This window comes from Ascaphus truei, chromosome 5, assembly GCF_040206685.1.
Source record: "Ascaphus truei isolate aAscTru1 chromosome 5, aAscTru1.hap1, whole genome shotgun sequence".
Taxonomy (NCBI): domain Eukaryota; kingdom Metazoa; phylum Chordata; class Amphibia; order Anura; family Ascaphidae; genus Ascaphus; species Ascaphus truei.
The window spans coordinates 304,467,706-304,480,538 of record NC_134487.1 but is presented as its reverse complement, the minus strand read 5'-3'; the positions used below and the strand labels follow the sequence as shown (position 1 = coordinate 304,480,538).

Sequence of the window (12,833 nt, the reverse complement as noted above, 5' to 3'; positions counted from 1 at the left end):
CCTACACTTATATACACCGTGCTTTACAAACAGACATTAGATTGCAGGGAGTTTGTATAGCCTCGGGTCATCATATATAGGAGCATATTTGAGTTTCTACAAGTTTCTCTTATCAGTATTAATATAGGAATAATTAATAATTGTTTGCAATGTACTTCAATGGTCTTTGATTTGGTGGACATAAGATACATTGGGGCCTATTCTAGTATGTTTGATAAATTTGCTGCTATCTCGAACGGTTTGGCATGTTCCCGGTTTGGCGTGTTCCCGCCGCACGGTTTGGCGTGTTCCCGCCGCACGGTTTGGCATGTTCCCGCCGCATGGTTTGGCGTGTTCCCGCCGCACGGTTTGGCATGTTCCCGCCGCACGGTTTGGCATGTTCCCGCCGCACGGTTTGGCATGTTCCCGCCGCACGGTTTGGCGTGTTCCCGCCGCACGGTTTGGCATGTTCCCGCCGAACGGTTTGTCATGTTCCCGCCGCACGGTTTGGCATGTTCCCGGTTTGGCGTGTTCCCGCCGCACGGTTTGGCGTGTTCCCGCCGCACGGTTTGGCATGTTCCCGCCGCATGGTTTGGCGTGTTCCCGCCGCACGGTTTGGCATGTTCCCGCCGCACGGTTTGGCATGTTCCCGCCGCACGGTTTGGCATGTTCCCGCCGCACGGTTTGGCGTGTTCCCGCCGCACGGTTTGGCATGTTCCCGCCGAACGGTTTGTCATGTTCCCGCCGCACGGTTTGGCATGTTCCCGCCGCACGGTTTGGCATGTTCCCGCCGCACGGTTTGGCATGTTCCCGACGCACGGTTTGGCATGTTCCCGCCGCACGGTTTGGCATGTTCCCGCGGCACGGTTTGGCATGTTCCCGCCGCACGGTTTGGCATGTTCCCGCCGCACGGTTTGGCATGTTCCCGGTTTGGCGTGTTCCCGCCGCACGGTTTGGCGTGTTCCCGCCGCACGGTTTGGCATGTTCCCGCCGAACGGTTTGGCATGTTCCCGCCGCACGGTTTGGCATGTTCCCGCCGCACGGTTTGGCATGTTCCCGCCGCACGGTTTGGCATGTTCCCGCTGCACGGTTTGGCGTGTTCCCACCGCACGGTTTGGCGTGTTCCCGCCGCACGGTTTGCATGATCCCGCCGCACGGTTTGGCATGTTCCCGCCGCACGGTTTGGCGTGTTCCCGCCGCACGGTTTGGCATGTTCCCGCCGCACGGTTTGGCGTGTTCCCGCCGCACGATTTGGCGTGTTCCCGCCGCACGGTTTGTCATGTTCCCGCCGCACGGTTTGGCATGTTCCCGCCGCACGGTTTGGCGTGTTCCCGCCGCACGGTTTGTCATGTTCCCGCCGCACGGTTTGGCGTGTTCCCGCCGCACGGTTTGGCACGTTCCCGCCGCACGGTTTGGCACGTTCCCCCCGCACGGTTTGGCGTGTTCCCGCCGCACGGTTTGGCATGTTCCCGCCGCACGGTTTGGCATGTTCCCGCCGCACGGTTTGGCATGTTCCCCCCCCACGGTTTGGCATGTTCCCGCCGCACGGTTTGGCATGTTCCCGCCGCACGGTTTGGCATGTTCCCGCCGCACGGTTTGGCATGTTCCCGCCGCACGGTTTGGCATGTTCCCGCCGCACGGTTTGGCATGTTCCCGCCGCACGGTTTGGCATGTTCCCGCCGCACGGTTTGGCATGTTCCCGCCGCACGGTTTGGCATGTTCCCGCCGCACGGTTTGTGTCATGTTCCCGCCGCACGGTTTGGCATGTTCCCGCCGCACGGTTTGTGTCATGTTCCCGCCGCACGGTTTGGCGTGTTCCCGCCGCACGGTTTGTCATGTTCCCGCCGCAAGGTTTGGCGTGTTCCCGCCGCACGGTTTGGCATGTTCCCGCCGCACGGTTTGGCATGTTCCCGCCGCACGGTTTGTGTCATGTTCCCGCCGCACGGTTTGGCATGTTCCCGCCGCACGGTTTGTGTCATGTTCCCGCCGCACGGTTTGGCATGTTCCCGCCGCACGGTTTGGCATGTTCCCGCCGCACGGTTTGTGTCATGTTCCCGCCGCACGGTTTGGCATGTTCCCGCCGCACGGTTTGGCATGTTCCCACCGCACGGTTTGGCATGTTCCCGGTTTGGCATGTTCCCGCCGCACGGTTTGGCATGTTCCCGCCGCACGGTTTGGCATGTTCCCGCCGCACGGTTTGGCATGTTCCCGCCGCACGGTTTGGCGTGTTCCCGCCGCACGGTTTGTCATGTTCCCGCCGCACGGTTTGGCGTGTTCCCGCCGCACGGTTTGGCATGTTCCCACCCCACGGTTTGGCATGTTCCCGCCGCACGGTTTGGCATGTTCCCGCCGCACGGTTTGGCATGTTCCCGCCGCACGGTTTGGCATGTTCCCGCCGCATGGTTTGGCATGTTCCCGCCGCACGGTTTGGCGTGTTCCCGCCGCACGGTTTGGCATGTTCCCGCCGCACGGTTTGGCATGTTCCCGCCGCACGGTTTGTGTCATGTTCCCGCCGCACGGTTTGACGTGTTCCCGCCGCACGGTTTGTCATGTTCCCGCCGCACGGTTTGGCGTGTTCCCGCCGCACGGTTTGGCATGTTCCCGCCGCACGGTTTGGCATGTTCCCGCCGCACGGTTTGTGTCATGTTCCCGCCGCACGGTTTGGCATGTTCCCGCCGCACGGTTTGTGTCATGTTCCCGCCGCACGGTTTGGCATGTTCCCGCCGCACGGTTTGGCATGTTCCCGCCGCACGGTTTGTGTCATGTTCCCGCCGCACGGTTTGGCATGTTCCCGCCGCACGGTTTGGCATGTTCCCGCCGCACGGTTTGGCATGTTCCCGGTTTGGCATGTTCCCGCCGCACGGTTTGGCATGTTCCCGCCGCACGGTTTGGCATGTTCCCGCCGCACGGTTTGGCATGTTCCCGCCGCACGGTTTGGCGTGTTCCCGCCGCACGGTTTGTCATGTTCCCGCCGCACGGTTTGGCATGTTCCCGCCGCACGGTTTGGCGTGTTCCCGCCGCACGGTTTGTCATGTTCCCGCCGCACGGTTTGGCGTGTTCCCGCCGCACGGTTTGGCACGTTCCCGCCGCACGGTTTGGCACGTTCCCCCCGCACGGTTTGGCGTGTTCCCGCCGCACGGTTTGGCATGTTCCCGCCGCACGGTTTGGCATGTTCCCGCCGCACGGTTTGGCATGTTCCCCCCCCCACGGTTTGGCATGTTCCCGCCGCACGGTTTGGCATGTTCCCGCCGCACGGTTTGGCATGTTCCCGCCGCACGGTTTGGCATGTTCCCGCCGCACGGTTTGGCATGTTCCCGCCGCACGGTTTGGCATGTTCCCGCCGCACGGTTTGGCATGTTCCCGCCGCACGGTTTGGCATGTTCCCGCCGCACGGTTTGTGTCATGTTCCCGCCGCACGGTTTGGCATGTTCCCGCCGCACGGTTTGTGTCATGTTCCCGCCGCACGGTTTGGCGTGTTCCCGCCGCACGGTTTGTCATGTTCCCGCCGCACGGTTTGGCGTGTTCCCGCCGCACGGTTTGGCATGTTCCCGCCGCACGGTTTGGCATGTTCCCACCGCACGGTTTGTGTCATGTTCCCGCCGCACGGTTTGGCATGTTCCCGCCGCACGGTTTGTGTCATGTTCCCGCCGCACGGTTTGGCATGTTCCCGCCGCACGGTTTGGCATGTTCCCGCCGCACGGTTTGTGTCATGTTCCCGCCGCACGGTTTGGCATGTTCCCGCCGCACGGTTTGGCATGTTCCCACCGCACGGTTTGGCATGTTCCCGGTTTGGCATGTTCCCGCCGCACGGTTTGGCATGTTCCCGCCGCACGGTTTGGCATGTTCCCGCCGCACGGTTTGGCGTGTTCCCGCCGCACGGTTTGTCATGTTCCCGCCGCACGGTTTGGCGTGTTCCCGCCGCACGGTTTGGCATGTTCCCACCCCACGGTTTGGCATGTTCCCGCCGCACGGTTTGGCATGTTCCCGCCGCACGGTTTGGCATGTTCCCGCCGCACGGTTTGGCATGTTCCCGCCGCATGGTTTGGCATGTTCCCGCCGCACGGTTTGGCGTGTTCCCGCCGCACGGTTTGGCATGTTCCCGCCGCACGGTTTGGCATGTTCCCGCCGCACGGTTTGTGTCATGTTCCCGCCGCACGGTTTGGCATGTTCCCGCCGCACGGTTTGTGTCATGTTCCCGCCGCACGGTTTGGCGTGTTCCCGCCGCACGGTTTGTCATGTTCCCGCCGCACGGTTTGGCGTGTTCCCGCCGCACGGTTTGGCATGTTCCCGCCGCACGGTTTGGCATGTTCCCGCCGCACGGTTTGTGTCATGTTCCCGCCGCACGGTTTGGCATGTTCCCGCCGCACGGTTTGTGTCATGTTCCCGCCGCACGGTTTGGCATGTTCCCGCCGCACGGTTTGGCATGTTCCCGCCGCACGGTTTGTGTCATGTTCCCGCCGCACGGTTTGGCATGTTCCCGCCGCACGGTTTGGCATGTTCCCACCGCACGGTTTGGCATGTTCCCGGTTTGGCATGTTCCCGCCGCACGGTTTGGCATGTTCCCGCCGCACGGTTTGGCATGTTCCCGCCGCACGGTTTGGCATGTTCCCGCCGCACGGTTTGGCGTGTTCCCGCCGCACGGTTTGTCATGTTCCCGCCGCACGGTTTGGCATGTTCCCGCCGCACGGTTTGGCATGTTCCCACCCCACGGTTTGGCATGTTCCCGCCGCACGGTTTGGCATGTTCCCGCCGCACGGTTTGGCATGTTCCCGCCGCACGGTTTGGCATGTTCCCGCCGCACGGTTTGGCATGTTCCCGCCGCACGGTTTGGCATGTTCCCGCCGCATGGTTTGGCATGTTCCCGCCGCACGGTTTGTCATGTTCCCGCCGCACGGTTTGGCATGTTCCCGCCGCACGGTTTGGCATGTTCCCGCCGCACGGTTTGGCGTGTTCCCGCCGCACGGTTTGGCGTGTTCCCGCCGCACGGTTTGTCATGTTCCCGCCGCACGATTTGGCATGTTCCCCCCCCACGGTTTGGCATGTTCCCGCCGCACGGTTTGGCATGTTCCCACCGCACGGTTTGGCATGTTCCCGGTTTGGCATGTTCCCGCCGCATGGTTTGGCATGTTCCCGCCGCACGGTATAGCGTGTTCCCGCCGCACGGTTTGGCATGTTCCTGCCGCACAGTTTGTCATGTTCCCGCCGCACGATTTGTCATGTTCCCGCCGCACGATTTGGCATGTTCCCCCCCCACGGTTTGGCATGTTCCCGCCGCACGGTTTGGCATGTTCCCGCCGCACGGTTTGGCATGTTCCCGCCGCACGGTTTGGCGTGTTCCCGCCGCACGGTTTGGCATGTTCCCGCCGCACGGTTTGGCATGTTCCCGCCGCACGGTTTGGCATGTTCCCACCGCTCGGTTTGGCATGTTCCCGCCGCACGGTTTGGCGTGTTCCCGCTGCACGGTTTGGCATGTTCCCGCCGCACGGTTTGGCATGTTCCCGCCGCACGGTTTGGCATGTTCCCGCCGAACAGTTTGTCATGTTCCCGCCGCACGGTTTGGCATGTTCCCGCCGCACGGTTTGGCGTGTTCCCGCCGCACGGTTTGGCGTGTTCCCGCCGCACGGTTTGGCGTGTTCCCGCCGCACGGTTTGTCATGTTCCCGCCGCACGGTTTGGCATGTTCCCGCCGCACGGTTTGGCATGTTCCCGCCGCACGGTTTGGCGTGTTCCCGCCGCACGGTTTGGCATGTTCCCACCGCACGGTTTGGCATGTTCCCGGTTTGGCATGTTCCCGCCGCACGGTTTGGCATGTTCCCGCCGCACGGTTTGGCATGTTCCCGCCGCACGGTTTGGCGTGTTCCCGCCGCACGGTTTGGCATGTTCCCGCCGCACGGTTTGGCGTGTTCCCGCCGCACGGTTTGGCATGTTCCCGCCGCACGGTTTGTGTCATGTTCCCGCCGCACGGTTTGGCGTGTTCCCGCCGCACGGTTTGGCATGTTCCCGCCGCACGGTTTGGCGTGTTCCCGCCGCACGGTTTGGCGTATTCCCGCCGCACGGTTTGGCGTGTTCCCGCCGCACGGTTTGGCGTGTTCCCGCCGCACGGTTTGGCATGTTCCCGCCGAACGGTTTGGCATGTTCCCGCCGCACGGTTTGGCATGTTCCCGCCGCACGGTTTGGCGTGTTCCCGCCGCACGGTTTGGCATGTTCCCGCCGCACGGTTTGGCGTGTTCCCGCCGCACGGTTTGGCGTGTTCCCGCCGCACGATTTGGCATGTTCCCGCCGCACGGTTTGGCATGTTCCCGCCGCACGGTTTGGCGTGTTCCCGCCGCACGGTTTGGCGTGTTCCCGCCGCACGGTTTGGCGTGTTCCCGCCGCACGGTTTGGCATGTTCCCGCCGCACGGTTTGGCATGTTCCCGCCGCACGGTTTGGCGTGTTCCCGCCGCACTGTTTGGCATGTTCCCGCCGCACGGTTTGGCATGTTCCCGCCGCACGGTTTGGCATGTTCCCGCCGCACGGTTTGGCATGTTCCCGCCGCACAGTTTGGCATGTTCCCGCCGCACGGTTTGGCGTGTTCCCGCCGCACGGTTTGTCATGTTCCCGCCGCACGGTTTGGCATGTTCCCGCCGCACGGTTTGGCATGTTCCCGCCGCACGGTTTGGCATGTTCCCGGTTTGGCATGTTCCCGCCGCACGGTTTGGCATGTTCCCGCCGCACGGTTTGGCGTGTTCCCGGTTTGGCATGTTCCCGCCGCACGGTTTGGCATGTTCCCGGTTTGGCATGTTCCCGCCGCACCGTTTGGCATGTTCCCGCCGCACCGTTTGGCATGTTCCCGGTTTGGCATGTTCCCGCCGCACGGTTTGGCATGTTCCCGCCGCACGGTTTGGCATGTTCCCGCCGCACGGTTTGGCATGTTCCCGCCGCACGGTTTGGCATGTTCCCGCCGCACGGTTTGGCATGTTCCCGCCGCACGGTTTGGCATGTTCCCGCCGCACGGTTTGGCATGTTCCCGCCGCACGGTTTGGCATGTTCCCGCCGCATGGTTTGGCATGTTCCCGGTTTGCCGTGTTCCCGCCGCACGGTTTGGCATGTTCCCGCCGCACGGTTTGGCATGTTCCCGCCGCACGGTTTGGCGTGTTCCCGCCGCACGGTTTGGCATGTTCCCGCCGCACGGTTTGGCATGTTCCCCCCCCACGGTTTGGCATGTTCCCGCCGCACGGTTTGGCATGTTCCCGCCGCACGGTTTGTCACGTTCCCGCCGCACGGTTTGGCATGTTCCCGCCGCACGGTTTGGCATGTTCCCGCCGCACGGTTTGGCATGTTCCCGCCGCACGGTTTGGCATGTTCCCGCCGCACGGTTTGGCATGTTCCCGCCGCACGGTTTGGCATGTTCCCGCCGCACGGTTTGTGTCATGTTCCCGCCGCACGGTTTGGCGTGTTCCCGCCGCACGGTTTGGCATGTTCCCGCCGCACGGTTTGTGTCATGTTCCCGCCGCACGGTTTGTGTCATGTTCCCGCCGCACGGTTTGGCGTGTTCCCGCCGCACGGTTTGGCATGTTCCCGCCGCACGGTTTGGCGTATTCCCGCCGCACGGTTTGGCGTGTTCCAGCCGCACGGTTTGGCATGTTCCCGCCGCACGGTTTGGCATGTTCCCGCTGCACGGTTTGGCATGTTCCCGCCGCACGGTTTGGCGTATTCCCGCCGCACGGTTTGGCGTGTTCCCGCCGCACGGTTTGGCGTGTTCCCGCCGCACGGTTTGGCGTGTTCCCGCCGCACGGTTTGGCGTGTTCCCGCCGCACGGTTTGGCACGTTCCCCCCGCACGGTTTGGCATGTTCCCGCCGCACGGTTTGGCATGTTCCCGCCGCACGGTTTGGCATGTTCCCGCCGCACGATTTGGCATGTTCCCCCCCCACGGTTTGGCATGTTCCCGCCGCACGGTTTGTCATGTTCCCGCCGCACGGTTTGTCACGTTCCCCCCCCACGGTTTGGCATGTTCCCGCCGAACGGTTTGGCATGTTCCCGCCGCACGGTTTGGCATGTTCCCGCCGCACGGTTTGGCATGTTCCCGCCGCACGGTTTGTCATGTTCCCGCCGCACGGTTTGTCATGTTCCCGCCGCATGGTTTGGCGTGTTCCCGCCGCACGGTTTGGCATGTTCCCGCCGCACGGTTTGGCATGTTCCCGCCGCACGGTTTGGCGTGTTCCCGCCGCACGGTTTGGCACTTTCCCCCCGCACGGTTTGGCATGTTCCCGCCGCACGGTTTGGCATGTTCCCGCCGCACGGTTTGGCATGTTCCCGCCGCACGATTTGGCATGTTCCCCCCCCACGGTTTGGCATGTTCCCGCCGCACGGTTTGTCATGTTCCCGCCGCACGGTTTGTCACGTTCCCCCCCCACGGTTTGGCATGTTCCCGCCGAACGGTTTGGCATGTTCCCGCCGCACGGTTTGGCATGTTCCCGCCGCACGGTTTGGCATGTTCCCGCCGCACGGTTTGTCATGTTCCCGCCGCACGGTTTGTCATGTTCCCGCCGCATGGTTTGGCGTGTTCCCGCCGCACGGTTTGGCATGTTCCCGCCGCACGGTTTGGCATGTTCCCGCCGCACGGTTTGGCGTGTTCCCGCTGCACGGTTTGGCGTTTTCCCGCCGCACGGTTTGTCTTGTTCCCACCGACGGTTTGGCATGTTCCCGCCGAACGGTTTGGCATGTTCCCGCCGCACGGTTTGGCATGTTCCCGCCGCACGGTTTGTCTTGTTCCCGCCGCACGGTTTGGCATGTTCCCGCCGCACGGTTTGGCGTGTTCCCGCCGCACGGTTTGGCATGTTCCCGCCGCACGGTTTGGCATGTTCCCGCCGAATGGTTTGTCATGTTCCCGCCGCACGGTTTGGCATGTTCCCGCCGCACGGTTTGGCATGTTCCCGCCGCACGGTTTGGCGTGTTCCCGCCGCACGGTTTGGCATGTTCCCGCCGCACGGTTTGGCGTGTTCCCGCCGCACGGTTTGGCATGTTCCCGCCGCACGGTTTGGCGTGTTCCCGCCGCACGATTTGGCATGTTCCCGCCGCACGGTTTGGCGTGTTCCCGCCGCACGGTTTGGCGTGTTCCCGCCGCACGGTTTGGCATGTTCCCGCCGCACGGTTTGGCGTGTTCCCGCCGCACGGTTTGGCATGTTCCCGCCGCACGGTTTGGCGTGTTCCCGCCGCACGGTTTGGCATGTTCCCGCCGCACGGTTTGGCTTGTTCCCGCCGCACGGTTTGGCATGTTCCCGCCGCACAGTTTGGCATGTTCCCGCCGCACGGTTTGGCATGTTCCCGGTTTGCCGTGTTCCCGCCGCACGGTTTGGCATGTTCCCGCCGAACGGTTTGGCATGTTCCCGCCGCACGGTTTGGCGTGTTCCCGCCGCACGGTTTGGCATGTTCCCGCCGCACGGTTTGGCATGTTCCCGCCGCACGGTTTGGCATGTTCCCGCCGCACGGTTTGGCATGTTCCCGCCGCACGGTTTGGCATGTTCCCGCCGCACGGTTTGTCACGTTCCCCCCCCACGGTTTGTCATGTTCCCGCCGAACGGTTTGGCATGTTCCCGCCGCACGGTTTGGCATGTTCCCGCCGCACGGTTTGGCATGTTCCCGCCGCACGGTTTGGCGTGTTCCCGCCGCACGGTTTGGCGTGTTCCCGCCGCACGGTTTGGCATGTTCCCGCCGCACAGTTTGGCATGTTCCCGCCGCACGGTTTGGCATGTTCCCGCCGCACGGTTTGTCATGTTCCCGCCGCACGGTTTGGCATGTTCCCGCCGCACGGTTTGGCATGTTCCCGCCGCACGGTTTGGCATGTTCCCGGTTTGGCATGTTCCCGCCGCACGGTTTGGCATGTTCCCGCCGCACGGTTTGGCATGTTCCCGCCGCACGGTTTGGCATGTTCCCGGTTTGGCATGTTCCCGCCGCACGGTTTGGCATGTTCCCGCCGCACCGTTTGGCATGTTCCCGGTTTGGCATGTTCCCGCCGCACGGTTTGGCATGTTCCCGCCGCACGGTTTGGCATGTTCCCGGTTTGCCGTGTTCCCGCCGCACGGTTTGGCATGTTCCCGCCGCACGGTTTGGCATGTTCCCGCCGCACGGTTTGGCGTGTTCCCGCCGCACGGTTTGGCATGTTCCCGCCGCACGGTTTGGCATGTTCCCCCCCCACGGTTTGGCATGTTCCCGCCGCACGGTTTGGCATGTTCCCGCCGCACGGTTTGGCATGTTCCCGCCGCACGGTTTGGCGTGTTCCCGCCGCACGGTTTGGCATGTTCCCGCCGCACGGTTTGGCATTTTCCCCCCCCACGGTTTGGCATGTTCCCGCCGCACGGTTTGGCATGTTCCCGCCGCACGGTTTGGCATGTTCCCTCCGCACGGTTTGGCATTTTCCCCCCTCACGGTTTGGCATGTTCCCGCCGCACGGTTTGGCATGTTCCCGCCGCACGGTTTGGCATGTTCCCGCCGCACGGTTTGGCATGTTCCCGCCGCACGGTTTGTCACGTTCCCGCCGCACGGTTTGGCATGTTCCCGCCGCACGATTTGGCATGTTCCCGCCGCACGGTTTGGCATGTTCCCGCAGAACGGTTTGGCATGTTCCCGCCGCACGGTTTGGCATGTTCCCGCCGCACCGTTTGGCATGTTCCCGCTGCACGGTTTGGCATGTTCCCGCCGCACGGTTTGTCATGTTCCCGCCGCACGGTTTGGCATGTTCCCGCCGCACGGTTTGGCATGTTCCCGCCGCACGGTTTGGCGTGTTCCCGCCGCACGGTTTGGCATGTTCCCGCCGCACGGTTTGGCATGTTCCCGCCGCACGGTTTGGCGTGTTCCCGCCGCACGGTTTGGCGTGTTCCCGCCGCACGGTTTGGCATGTTCCCGCCGCACGGTTTGGCATGTTCCCGCCGCACGGTTTGGCATGTTCCCGCCGCACGGTTTGTCATGTTCCCGCCGCACGGTTTGGCGTGTTCCCGCCGCACGGTTTGGCATGTTCCCGCCGCACGGTTTGGCATGTTCCCGCCGCACGGTTTGGCATGTTCCCGCCGCACGGTTTGGCATGTTCCCGCCGCACGGTTTGGCGTGTTCCCGCTGAACGGTTTGGCATGTTCCCGCCGCACGGTTTGGCATGTTCCCGCCGCACGGTTTGGCATGTTCCCGCCGCACGGTTTGGCGTGTTCCCGCCGCACGGTTTGGCATGTTCCCGCCGCACGGTTTGGCATGTTCCCGCCGCACGGTTTGGCGTGTTCCCGCCGCACGGTTTGGCATGTTCCGGCCGCACGGTTTGTCATGTTCCCGCCGCACTGTTTGTCATGTTCCCGCCGCACGGCTTGTGACTTCACATTTGAGGGTCAGGTGGTACGGCCCCACTCCGATTGGATGCTGTACCATGTGAAAGAGTTATTTTTAAATTTTTTTAAGGATGTGACATCATCTTCAAGGGAGGTATGTCACATCCTTCAAACAAAATGGCTGCCACCACATGGTACAGGAACCAATCGGATTGTGAGATATATCATGTGAGGCATCACATGGTACATCCCCAATCAGATTGGTTGAAGTACCATGTGACATCTTCAATTTTTTTTAAAGGATGTGACATCATCTTAAAGGGATGATGTAACAGCCTTTTAAAAAAATGGCAGCCTTCACATGGTACTTCAACCAATTGGATTGGGGGTGTACCACGTGTTATATATCTCACAATCTGATTGGTTGAAATACCATGTGATGGCAGCCATTTTAAAAAAAAAGGATGTGACATCATCCCTTTAAGATGATGTCACATCCTTTAAAAAAAAATGGAAGATGTTTTTGGAGTGTTTGAGCTGAAGCTCGGGGAGATGCACTTCCCGTCCGAGTGTGGCAGGTCACCTGAGCTTTCTGAATAGCAACCTTGCTAAATTGTTCGGTAAGTGCTCAAAATCCTCGATGAGTTAGTTATCAATGAAACACAGCACTGTCCTGCTCTGGAGTGCGTTCACTCCACTGAGGTTATGGAGGAAGGATCATGGGTAGGAAAGATTGGACGTCCGTGGGGGAGCCATGTGAGGTCCTGGAGGGACAGTGTTGCAATAAATCTTCTTACCTCCTAGTGCAGACCCACTTCAAGGCTGAAAGTCCCGCTGGCTAAGGAAATCCAGACCGCTCATCTACAGTGATAAGGGATCCCCCTCCCCCTCCGTGTGCTGCCGAATCCTGGAAGTCACAGGCATAGTCGGCTAAGTTTGATTAATCTTTCAAATTACAAGACTTTTTTGAGGTTTCAGTGTTACCTTTGAACTGTGGAATCACATCATATAATAACATATACAAATGATCAAATAATATATTCTATTGATATGATCATTTTATATTATTTGCTTTCTAAGAGATGATTTTGTATGTGCTCCAGTGGCGCAATCGGTTAGCGCGCGGTACTTATATGTCAGTATGTGCTAAACTATGCCGAGGTTGTAAGTTCAAGCCTCACCTGGAGCATACCTTATCCTCTCGTGGTTACGTTTACAGTTCACAGATCATACCAACAGGACTTGTTTTATCTTTCTTTCATTCTTCCCTTCTTTTCTTTTCTTTTAAAACACTTTTTTTGCCAAACCAATTGGATGTATATCCTTGTTTATTCTCATATACATTGTAGTTTTTATATCTTTGTGACATGTTCTCTGTTCTGTATTATATCTATTACTTCATGAAGGTTATACCAGCTTTTCCTATGTTTATGCAATCAACACGTTTATGTGTCCTCATCTCTTATGTGATAGGGATAGCTTAATTAATCAACTAGTGGGGTACACCTTTATTCAACACAATCTGTATCAATTTCTTTATAAGACATTGAGTTTACTTATATTGT

The 12,833-nt window shown here is 61.1% G+C and overlaps 1 non-coding gene across 1 annotated transcript; it reads left to right on the top strand.

The window, feature by feature from the left end:
• The first annotated feature begins 12,364 nt into the window (after positions 1 to 12,364).
• TRNAI-UAU (transfer RNA isoleucine (anticodon UAU)) lies at positions 12,365 to 12,457 on the top strand. Its single transcript is given in 2 exon segments — positions 12,365 to 12,402; positions 12,422 to 12,457. It is a non-coding gene; the product is annotated as a tRNA-Ile (tRNA).
• Positions 12,458 to 12,833: the final 376 nt, after the last annotated feature.